Below are 12,375 nucleotides of genomic sequence, written 5' to 3'. Positions count from 1 at the left end.
TTGAAGTTAATGGATTACAGTACAATTTTTGTATTGTATGAACACAGTTTGTGTGATGAAGTGTTTTATGAGTTCTGCCACAGGACGGTAAAGAATTGCTAGTTTTCAGTAGATGCTAAATGCTGCACACTTCCACATTGATCTACACTTGTTTAAATGTGGTAAAGAATCTCAACCATTTGTGAAGTGAGGGTCAGGTGTGAGTCATCAGTGAGAGTCTTCTGACAGGTCTTATGATAGGGAGGTTACTGACACTGACATCCCCTAAATTCCTAGATGTTATCTAGTCTGGTAACCAACCCACAAGCTCAGAGAATGAACATTCACCCTCATCCTACACCCAAGCTACAGATGTCTGACAATATGTTTTTTCCCCAAGTTGAAGATGAGATCTTCTAAGCAACTTTGCAGTCAAAGCACCATAGCAGAATTTGGGCTGTCTTAACTCTTCAGGATTTCTCACTTCCCTTTAGGCCAAGGTGCAAGAGAGCAAATAAAATGCTTTTGATGACACTTAGCTTCTGACAAGCAAGGTGGCTGGCTGGGTTTCTCTTTTCTCACCTTCTGTCTCCGTGGCTATGGTCCAAGTAGGTTTGTTTTGCATAGCAGAGAAAAAGAAGTCACCCTGAAGCATGACGAAGAATTACTTTGATTGTGGAGCTGGTGTTCTCTCAAGCCTAGTTGTCCTTTTCAAATGAAGACATGACACACATTTATTTATACGGTATCAGATGAAGTGATGAATAGCTTCTGCTTTTTAGAATCATCAAGGAAAAACGGAATCAGAAGTCAAGAAATACAATATAGACTGATCTTCTTCTTCCCAGCATATTCCTGCAGGTGCAGGGTCTGCTTTTCAGATCATTGTGTGCCACTTTGCACAGTCAGTTGCATCTCCAGGGTGCAGGCTCACAGCTTGCATATCTTCGTTGATGGTGTTTTGCCAGCTGTTTTGAACATCCATGAGGTTGCCGGCCATTGACTTCTAGTTGATAGGCAGTCTTGGCCATGGTGGAAGATGCTGCTCTCTGGATATGTCCATACCAGCGGAGTTGGACTTCTCTCATCTTTTCTATAATTAGTGCCACATACAATACAATACATACAATGCCAAATACAATATAGATAGAAATAAAGGCCTTAGAAAACATATTTTGATGCTGTGATGAATCAATATACATAAATATCTGAGAAGTTCAAATACTGGTTTTCCTTGTGACACTCTAAGGAAGCAAATTTTGGAATTTGAAGCAGCATAGAAAGGATACTTTTTAATCTCCAGAGTTGATAAAGATTCCTGAGAACACCATGGACAGTCAAGGAAACAAATAAATGGCTCATCGAATGAATCAAGAGTTCTTATTTAAGACACGAATTATCATGTTTTGGACAATTTATGCAAAGATCCAACTTTCTTGAGAATTCTATAATGCTGAAAATATAGAAAGCGGATGACCACAAGCAAGATGGGCAGACTCAATTATTATGGTGATGATTGCATTACTGAAAGTTATGAAGGAGCAGGTTGGGGATGGATTTCCTGGAGAAGTCAATTTCTAGTTTATAAGAATCAACAAAAAGTTGGTGGCATATACAGTAATCAATGGGAAAAAGAGAATGACCAGCATCAAGGTACATGGACTCAATTACAGTGGCTTTGGAGACATGATTGGAAGATATGAAGGACCAGGTTGGGCACAGATCTTCCTGGAGTTGTATCTCCACAATTGCTCAGAGTCAGGAATGACTTGAGGGTATATAACCATTCAGCCAACCAATGCAAAGACCTAGCTCCCTTGAGAAGTCGATAATACTTGGAAAATTAGAAGAGGATGACCAAAAAATCAAGATGGATGGACTCAAGTGACGGAGGCAACATTGAGAGATCTGAAGACCAGGTTGAGAAATAGATCTTCCTAGAGTTCTATTTCTCCAGTTGCTCAAAGTCAGGAATGACTAGATGGTAGACAACTATTCAGCCAACCAATGCAAAGACCTAGCTCCCTTGAGAAGTCCATTATACTTGGAAAATTGGAAGAGGAGAAAAGGATGACCAGAGAAACAAGATGGACTCAAGTGATGGAGACAACATTGGGAAGACCTCTGAAGGAGGACCAGGCTGGGGACAGGTGTTGCTGGAGAAGGTCGATCTCAAGTCAACAGAGACTTGGTGACCCACAATCCATCAAATATTTGGTTTAAATGCGTAAATACACAACCACCATAGAGAGGAGCATCCACAAACGAGTTTATAGGACGCACCTAGGCGGAATCTTCGTGGGAGGGCTTTAAGCTCCTCCACCAATCAGTGACACCAGATTGTACCCCCCCTCACTATTCTGAGGGTGGGCTCCACTTCGAAGAGGCATGTCGTCATCTGAGGGGCGGGGCAACAGCTGCGGGGAAGAGAGCGCGAGAACAGTTGCCCGCGGACCAATGGGAGCCCGTTACGCCTTCGTGGCACCCAGCTCAATGCAGTTGGTTTAAAAAAAGGGGGGGGGAGTGGAAACACCGCTGGTGCACAAAATGCACGGGCGGAGGGAGGCAGGCAGGGAGTGGAGTGGGGGGACCACAGCGAGAAGGGGGAAACGAGAGAGAGAGAGGCGAGCCAATAGCGAGCCGTAGCCTGGGGACAGGCGTAGCGCGAGCTCGAGCCAGGAAAGACGGCCAATGGGTTTCTGGAGGAAGGCGAGCCAATAGGGAGGTGGCCTGGGCGCAGGCGCGATGGTGGGGAAGCCGAGGCGCGCGCCGGCCCCGCCCCCCCCCCTCTCCCTCCCTGCCGCAGTAGTGGCTGAGGGAGCGAGGGCGGCCATTTTGGGAGTCTGGGCAGGGGCGCGGGGTGGGGGAGGGGAGCTTCGCGGAGAGACGGCAAAGACAGGCAGAGGCTTCCCTCACGCACTCGCTCGCACACGGCGCAAGATGGCCGGGCGGACGGCTGCTTCGCGAGCGGCTGCGGCTTTTCCCCCACCCCCCCCGTTCTCGGGGGTGCCTCGCCCGCCAACTTTCCCGGGCCGAAAGCGGCCTCAGGGTCGGGGGTCTCCGCCGGCCCGGGGTCCCCGAGCTTGGGGTGGTAGTGGAGGGTATCCTGTCCCCGTTGAGGCGGACCCGAGAGCAAGCCTCTGCGGCAAGGCAGCCTCGACTCTCCCGCCGCCCGTCCGCCCTCCGGGATGCCTCCGCTCGACTCGCCTGGCTTCCCTCACCCCTCAGGACGGTGAGTATTGCCTCAGCTGCCGCCCTGCCATGTCCTTCTCCTCCGTCTCTGCCGCCGCCCTCCGCCATTGTCTCTTTGTCCTTGAGAAGGAAAACAAGATGTCCTTGGAGCCGCCTGAGAGATGGCGGGCGGATTGGGGGGAGAAAGTCGGCTCGAACCCGTCTTTCTCTGCCGGAGTCCCGCCGGGGTGTATATGTGGGGAAAAAAGATCCCGACCCGAGCTCCTCGAAAGCGAAAGAGAGAGAGGGGGGTCCCCCAAACTAGACTCGGGTCGCCGAGGCTTCCCCGACGTTAGGAATAGGTGACTTCCAAGATGGGCGTCGAAGGGGGAAAAGAAGCCGCCTTTTCTTCCTCGGATTGGAGTTTTTCTGGTAGAAAGCCGGTGAGCCCCCTTCTCCCCTAGTTTCGGGGGGTCCCCCCAAATTTAGCGTGTTCGTGATGGTGGTGGTGGGGGGGAGAGAGAAGGACTTAGAAGAAAAGAGGGATCGATCCCGGCGACGAGGTGGAATTCCTTATTGGTCTTTATGGGTTTTTTCCTCTGGATGTGGAAAGTCCACATTTGTGGGTGTGGATGCTCCTAAAACGAATTGGGGGGGGGATTTATAAGGAATGAAAAACGTAATGTGGAATTCAAGGTTGGGGGGGGGGATTTTTTCTTTCTTCCCTTATTTTTTGTATCGTAAAGAAACACCCTTTTTTAAAAAAAAAAATAGAGAACCTCCCCAGTTTTGAATTGGGGGTTCCAGGTAAGATTCCTGGTTAGACGCAAAGCCATTTCCAAGGAGGTTGATGTCAAACCAGAGCCGCCATTGAACTGCAGTTTTCCTCCTTTCTTCCCTCCTCCCTTACCCAGCAGAAATCTAGGGTTTGTATCCCCACCCCACCCTCAAATATCAGGGGGGTCCTTGCAATTCTTCCCCATAGAGATTTGCAAGGTCTGCATGCTGGATTTCTGTTTTTTTTTTTCTTGGAATAAATAACTGAAGGGCAGGTATATGAAGGGTAGTTTGCTATGGAGCTACAGGGAGGGGGGGTCTGCAGCAAATTGGGACAACACCCTCTTAAAATATTTGGAGCAGGGAAATGAAAGGTATATACTGTGATTCCACGTACAGGATGTCTGCGACAAAAAGTCTCAAGTTCTTAAAGAGTCGTCCTCCATTATGATTGAAAGAGGAAAAGAGCCCTGTTTAATTTTTTCTTCTTCTTCATGTAAGAACAAAAGACGCCATGGCTGCCTCTTTCTCTCCAAACAAATTTGTTTTTCTGTATTTGGGTGTTGGCATTTAACTCTTTCTCAACTAGGTATGTGGAAACAATTTGCAAACAAGATTTTTTTTTTTGGTCAATGATAACAAAATTGAAAAAAAAACATTTTTTAGCCAAAATGAAAGAGTCTAATGAAAGTTCAAGATGAAATGTATGAGGTTTTTAAAATACATGCATCTTTTAAAACTATGCCAGGTATCTAATTGAGTAAGCTAAAACAAGCAATAGATAATGAAATATACATGAAAACAGTTTTAAAAGTTGGAGAATGTGTTTTTGTGATGTGTCAAATTTGAAGTTTGAATTTTCTGGCAATTTTATCATGCAAATTTAATCTTTAAACCTCTTCATTAAGCGAAAGTAAAACCTTAAAATGTTTCCTTACTTTTTCATTGGTTTCAGTAATAATGTTTGGAACTTAACTGTTAAAATGAACATTTGGATGACAGGCTGTCCATTTTTAAAATGGTTGTGTTAAATTTGTCTTAATGTGTATATTTTCCTTCTGGATCAATACGTAATATTTCTTAGGCTTTGTAATGTTAAAAGTTTACCGGATAAGAAAGTTCTGGCATGTAGCGACCATTTGTTATATTTTTATAATATTAGCAAGTATTTTACAATCCTTTGGAGATGTGGCTTTAACTGATTAATCAAACAAAAGCTGCTGTGAAGTATGTATTTAAACATTCTATATAGAATAAGTAGTTCTGAGGTTTCACTGAAACTTTAAAGTTATGATTATGGATTTGAAAGACGTATGATTGAAAAATTGCAATTAAGCCAACTGTTAAAAATTGCCAGGTTTTTTTTTTTTTTTTTTTTTTACAGAAAAAGAGATTAAAGTGAGGGTAAAATTTGGATACTTCTGTGGATTATAAAAAAAAACCTTCACTCTCAAAACAGCTTTATAAAATTATCTCAGATGCAATCTCAGTTAAGATAATGTAATTCCATGGCTTCAAACAGTAGAAGTATTTTAAATGTGTATAACCTTGAGAATAAGAGAAATCTAAACATGTTTGACTTCTCATAGTTGCAGTTGCATGAGTATTGGTTTTGAGATGGACTTTGTTATGACACTTTTGTTGTGTCTTTCTTTTAAGAGAGGGTAAAAAAAGATTGCATTAAGTAGAAAACTTGTACATAAATACTTTTTCATAGTCTGGGAAATTTTAAAAAATAGTGCTTAACTTTATAGATAGCACTGACATAATTTTAAGTATTTTATTTAATAGATATCTACAAATATTAAGAGAAAATTTTTTTGATTAATCCAAATATATTTTTCTTTAGGTGTTCTATGAATATTTGCCAGCTCAATAACTGATGGCTTATAAGAGTTGCCCAGAATTTTTTATAGGTAAGAATTAACTCATTTTGTTTCTCAGCTTGGAAGAAATATGTCCCTTATATATAAAACATTTACCCTAAAAGGAACAAAAATAAAACTTCATTATGATAATGATGAAAATATTTGATTAATGTTGAAATTTTTTTTATAAGGTCCAATTGATTTTACTGGTACATATCTCCTATATACCTATATTGGAGAATGTAAGCTTCCAGTTGAAATTTGTCTAGGCGACTTACATATAAGTTACTTTCATTTTAAAACTTTTATGATCAAGTTTCATATCACTGAAATGAAAAAAGTAGCCGTAATACTTGCACCAAAAGGATGATCAACTTATATCCAAAATGTGCATTATAAATACGTAGATATATATATTTACCCTAAAAGGGTAAATATTTGCACACAGATATATGTGTTTGAGGACTTTTCTGTAGTTTTTCCGCTTTAAATCTTTTTATGTCTATGTTGAATGCCATTTTGACACAAATATATGCATATATATATATATATTATTTTATATATATTTTCTTATTTAAAGATGTCCTTGATGTCTAATAACTAGGAGGATCCGGATAGAGCTAAAGGAGAACATGTTAGCAGTTTCAGGTATTTTTAAATTTATTCTTATTTGAATAATGCAGATCATTTTTACATCTTGGTTTCTTTCTAGCCTTTATGTCTTTAACAGAATCTTTGCTTGGAATTTGGAATACCTTTGTAAAGCTTAAAAATTAAAGTTTTCAATATTACTACAAACTCATTATAATTGTTAAATATTATAACACTATTTCTAGCACCAGAGATGATGTTAACAATATTTGGAAATGATTACTTTGCTATCAAAACAAGCTCATTGAGTAGCTCATGTTAAATTTGAAGTTATCTTTAATGTTCATAGGCACGTTGAAATTTTAACTAAACTTCATTTATGCTCCTAAACACTGTCATACTTCCAATTATCCAATTGCTAGTTTCTACAATCCCACCTTTGTATTGCATCAGTTTATTTATTAAATTTAACATTAAAACCTGATGAAGTAAATTTTGTTCAGTCATTTACTTAATACAAAATTTATCCTATAATACATCTAGAGATACATTTTCCTTTGCATAATCCAGGTTTGAACTGTAATTGAATGTTGATACAAGGTATTGTTAAGTATGAACACAGATAAGAGATTATATAATTCACAGAGTTTTGGCTCTCAGCTTGGTTGATATTTGAAAAATTAAAAAAATAGAGGTTCTTAAAACAAGATGCATGTTTTAATCAGAAATTGATCAAACTTCTATAACTAGTTTAGATTTTTTTCTATTTTTACTAAAAACCCAGTACTTTTAAGTTGTTTAAACTGAGAGTCCATTTATTAATTTAAGACGTTACCTTCAAATGTTGAATCTGACTATCATATTTGCCATATGAGCTATCTGGAAAAGTAACAGTGAAGTAGAAATATAATAAATTATTAAATACAAAATACTGATAAAAATAATGCAATCTTACTAGTAAATAATTACTACCAAGGAATTAGCCCAAATTAAATTGCATTTCCATTTACATGGTTTTAAGAGTGAACAGAAAACTGGCAAAATATCATCCCTTGTGTCATTTTTAGGACAAATCTTTTAGACCTAGAATAAATGTTGAGAATAGGTAATTCATGTTTTTACTCCTTTCAGAGTCCTAGAACATGCCCATTGCACATCACCATTCAGGCTAGAACGAAAGAACATTTAAGTTTAAATTTTTCTGCTACTGCACCAGATATGTTGAAATATTAAGTTTCATCATTTTAATTGATGATGACTTTGGCATATTTTCTTTATTTTTGTCAAAATTCAATAGTAAAACACCTTGTATTTTTGGTAAATTATAATTTCTATACAACTGTAATGAATGTTGTTAAAAGGATACTTCAGTGTCAAGAATAGAAGCGATGTTACTGCATTGATTTAGTTGTTTAGACTGGAGTCTAGATTCAAGGAAATTGGAAAATCTTAGATCTCGCCTACATCTCTTTAGAATTGCGAATCATTATGTCATTCTGGGTTAATTCCTTCGGCAAGTATTGTGGCATTAAAAAACATCTAACACTTAAGCATGTTTTCTGTGCTATAATTAAGGATAAGTATCAGTATATGAAATGTTGATGTTTATAGCATCCACTAATTGATAGCATAACAAATTCTGTTTATTGGGAAGGTTATGAATGTGTCAATGCTAAAAAATGAACAGGGTATGAAAATCTGGAATCTGTATTTTTGAAAAACCACGTACCTGTACATTTCTTCTGAAATGTGTTATAGTCCACTACATGATGAGGTCAGACTAATAAAATATTTCAATCTCTATAAAGTTAAAATGATGAAATGTAAAGACAACCATCACCACTATCTCCCCAAAAAGGAAACTTTTAGTATATCTGTTAAATTTGCAGTTATACAAAAATGTATCCCAAAATGTTTGGTAGGACTTGCTTCAGAGAAAATACGCCTAGGAAAATGATATTGACTTGTAATGAAAATCCATCTGTTAATTAATCCAGCATTGACTTTGCTACACTTATGCAAATTAGAATTGTTTGCAAATTGGAAACATACATATTCTGTAAGAATTCCTAACAATGTTGAGATGTAAATGTGAAGAAATAGAGGTACCTCATTAGAGTATTGCCAGAAGATGTCTAGTAATATCTCTCCCTCCCCCAATTATTGAATTTCTCAAGTAGCTGAGAAATTCAAAAGTTTATCATCTTTCCAATGTGTATCAGCTTCCTATCGTCCATATTAAGTTTCAAAATTGTAGATAGAATATTTCATCTTGGAGACTTCTGAAGCTGATACGTTTGCAAATAGTTCATAGTTCCCAGAATTATTAGTTACTATGGCACTTTAAGGATTCTGGTAGTTTTTGTCCAATACATATGTCAGTTCCAAGATTCTTCTTGGAATTTAACAATCTTGCTAAGTTCTAAATCTAAATAACAACAGTGATACGGGTTTATTAAATTCATTCTGGATTTTGAAAGATGTCAAATAGTGTTGTATAACTTACAGACTTTGATTAGCTTCCTTGATTTTTTTTCCCTTAAAGAGTATTAGGATATTTAATGTATCAGTGCACGCTATACTATTTATTTCTTTTTGCATGTGTTTGTGGTTTTAAATTTTTTAAAATATTAAATTTACAGAATTGGTATAGTGTTGTGATTAAGGTGTTGGACTAGAAATCGGAGATTCTAGCCTCCTTGGTCATAAAGCTCATTGGGTGGTTTTGGGCCAATCTCATTCTCAGCCCAACCTACTTCAGAGAGTTGCTGTTGTGGAAACAAATAGGGTGAATGCTTAAATACTCTCCCTTGCCATATACAAAAGTTGGGTTATGCACCTAATAAACTTGATTATCTAAATGTGCATTTAAAATATTTAAACATTAATTGGTTGTATTTAAAGTCTAGCTGCAATATTAACACTTGCTCTGAAAGACATCTCTATGAAAAAATAGTCCCAATATTTTCACAGCACATGACATTCATAATCTATTCATGTTTGTACTTTGCTATTGTCCAAAGAGCAATTGGACGACACATAAAGATAGTGGGACTTGCCCTAGGGCTGTTCTATGAGTCATCTTTATTGTACTTTTGATTAATTTCTAGAGGTAGGTGGGATTGATGTGTGATAAGTTTTTTTTTCTGTTGCTAGAGAGTGAGATAGGAGAAGGGTAACATAAGGAAGCCCTAAAATGTAATACTCACAGACTTTCACAAAAAAAGCCTATCGTACCATGGATTCATAGTGCATAAAGTAGTCTCTGCTTGAGAAAACAAGCAGCATCTTTATGCTTTAGTCTTGAAAATAGTCTTAGTGTACTAAGAACACTCCGTGAAATCACATTTTTTCTGAATATAGATAGGATTTTATTGGTGATATATTAATTTATTAAACAAAAGATATTTAATCTTTCTCCAGGTACATTGAAGTGATTCCACAAAATACCTGATTCTGTATGCTGTACTGGTAAGTTGCTGTCTCAGTATATTACTATAAGTGCTTTTGTAACTGTTTTAGCATGTTTTGTGGAAAAGATCTAAAATTACGAATCTATGAATTAAATGAGCCATGTTTCCAGGATAATTTTAATAAAATCAATCCGTAATATTCTTGGAGAAAATTACTTTGCTATCATTAGGAAAAGTGTATGTCTGAACACTTTTTCAGATAGCATAATAAAAATATATCCCTCTGAATCTACTATATTGGTATGAAGGGGTCTGCTTACCCTTCTATCAATACATTTCTTTTTTATTGATTGCCAATAATGCCAATTTTTGGTTTAAAGTAGTTTGCTCCAAGAAAAGCATTACCTGCTCCTGTTACTTGTACAATCATTTTAACAGGTTAATTTTGAAACTAGATATCTAACTTACAGTCTATCATTTGTTTAAAATTGTAGAAAGATTTGTTCTAGCATCTCCTGGGTTATCTATAATTATCCTATTGCATGGGCTGGAAATAAATTTTAACATTCATTGAGATACATAGAATCTAAAGCTCCTTTTCAGAATATGGCATATCTGTGATCATATAAAAGTTCTATAATATTATCACTGTAATAACATGGACATTTTTAAAAAATATACTGGCTGGTTTTCTAAAATCTATTCAGTGTTAGAAACAAGACCATATTATTTAATGCAAGGTTTAAAAACATTGTGCTATATTTTCCTTTGGTCAACAGAACCTGTTCAAAAATTATGCTAAAGTTTTAGGGTATATGTTTAATGTGCTATGAGATAGAATTATCATTGATGTATATTTGGATTCTAGGAAAATTCTTTATAAATCAGATCATCTCATTGAAGGATAGCATTTGAGAGCAGTAGCTACTTTAGTTTGTTCTGTTAATAAACATTTTTCTGGAGTGATTAACTATGTTCAGAAAGCCAAGTTGGGTAATTCCTCCAGAATCCTGCATCTGAATGAGTATGTTGTGGTGTGATGAAATCATACTCCATGTAAGCAGTTCTCAACCCTTAAAAAAATCTCAAGAAGGGTAATGTTCAGACATTCTGTTGATATATTTATTATTTATGGTAAATTTGAAGACTTAAAAGTTTAAGTGATTTACCCTACTCTTACTTAGAATTTTTCTGCACCTCACAGCAATTGAGAACTACAGTTCTGTATATTGCATTGTTCAGATCAGCCTTACTCCACCCATTTGCCATTGGTTGGCTGGCAGTTTAAATACAGTGGTGACTATGCCTTCAATAATATGGAGAGCACTAACTGGAAAACAATACTTTAGACAAACCAACTTGGTTGATTTATCAGAGTTTTTGTACAGAAAGTTGAGCTTTATTTGCTTAACAACAGGATACCACTATTGAAAAAGTTTAAGACATAGGAGAGGAATACCTAGTCCTCCTAATATTACTAGACTGCAATTTTAGCAGCTTTCACATTGGGCTTTGCTATTTGGCTTGATGGAAATTCTATTTGAACAACACCTTGAAAGCCACAGTATCCCAAACGCTTTATTTCATTACAATAAACATGTTATTTGAAAGTACCATTGAACTTAGGATAAACTCAGGAGTAGACCTGGAATTATAAATGTAAACTATAATTTATAATATCAGCGCGTCTCCCTTGATTAATTTTGTTGGAGAATCTAGTTCAAGATGATCCGAAGCATGTAATAATTAGATATATGACTTTTATACATTAACATAACATGCTACAAACAAAACAAGAACTAGAAATGTTTGAAAATGCAACAATTTGATTGTATGATCAGTTTATGGGACAACACATTAAAGAGGACAAGAGAAAACCAGTGACGAAAAATAGGAGGATTTTATATGCACCTTTAACTAAAAGGTGTTTATTTTCTAAATATCTCTTTCTGTTTAACTGAAATGTTTAAACAATAATTTACCAAGATAATGATAGTTTCATGTTACATGTTCCCTTTGCATTCTAATTAATTTAAATGCTGAGATTCTATCTTAAATGCTTTTTATTTGTTGTTCCAGAGTTCTATAAGCAATATTTTACAAACAAATGTTAATATGAATTAAGTCCCACATGGCAGTAGTCTTACTTTTTGGCACGCAGTCCCCAAAACATATTTACCATGAATTTTTAGTCATATTTTAGCTATGGTAAAAAAATCAGCAATCATAGAGCACTGGGCCAGATCTTAGGTAGTTTATGTGAGTGAAGTGTATCTGTTAAAATATGTGTCCTCTTTTCCTTTGTAAGCAGTTCATTGAAGGGATTCTTATAAAAAAGTGAAGGTTAAGATAAGAAATGTTGGTTCCTACCAAAAATTTCATATGATTTGTGTGCATATACAGTAGTGACAATATAATAAAACTAAATAAATAGTAAGACCATGTCTTTCATCCAACAGAACTGTTAAATGGGAATAGATAGTCCTTTAAAACACAAATCAGTGTTTATTTTCTTCTCATTTGTTCCATATTTCTTCCTCTTTTTGACTTTCACTAAACAACCCCTGCCCCCATTG

General features: G+C 36.7%; 1 protein-coding gene across 6 annotated transcripts in view; it reads left to right on the top strand.

Moving 5' to 3' along the window:
* Window positions 1-2,901: 2,901 nt before the first annotated feature.
* Window positions 2,902-12,375, top strand: part of LOC113428496 (ATP-dependent chromatin remodeler CHD2-like) — a 91,468-nt gene continuing 81,994 nt past the window's right edge. For all 6 annotated transcript variants that reach the window (XM_087972820.1, XM_087972821.1, XM_087972819.1 and 3 more), the window contains exons 1-4: window positions 2,902-3,211; window positions 5,777-5,843; window positions 6,376-6,443; window positions 9,810-9,857. The gene's annotated coding sequence lies outside the window, so the exon portion shown is untranslated. The remainder of the gene's footprint in view (window positions 3,212-5,776; window positions 5,844-6,375; window positions 6,444-9,809; window positions 9,858-12,375) is intronic.

The sequence above is a fragment of the Notechis scutatus genome, chromosome 11, assembly GCF_049901735.1.
Source record: "Notechis scutatus isolate UNSWTSFEM ecotype Mainland chromosome 11, rNotScu1.2, whole genome shotgun sequence".
In the NCBI taxonomy this organism is placed as follows: Eukaryota; Metazoa; Chordata; class Lepidosauria; order Squamata; family Elapidae; genus Notechis; species Notechis scutatus.
This window is presented reverse-complemented; position numbering and strand designations above follow the sequence as displayed.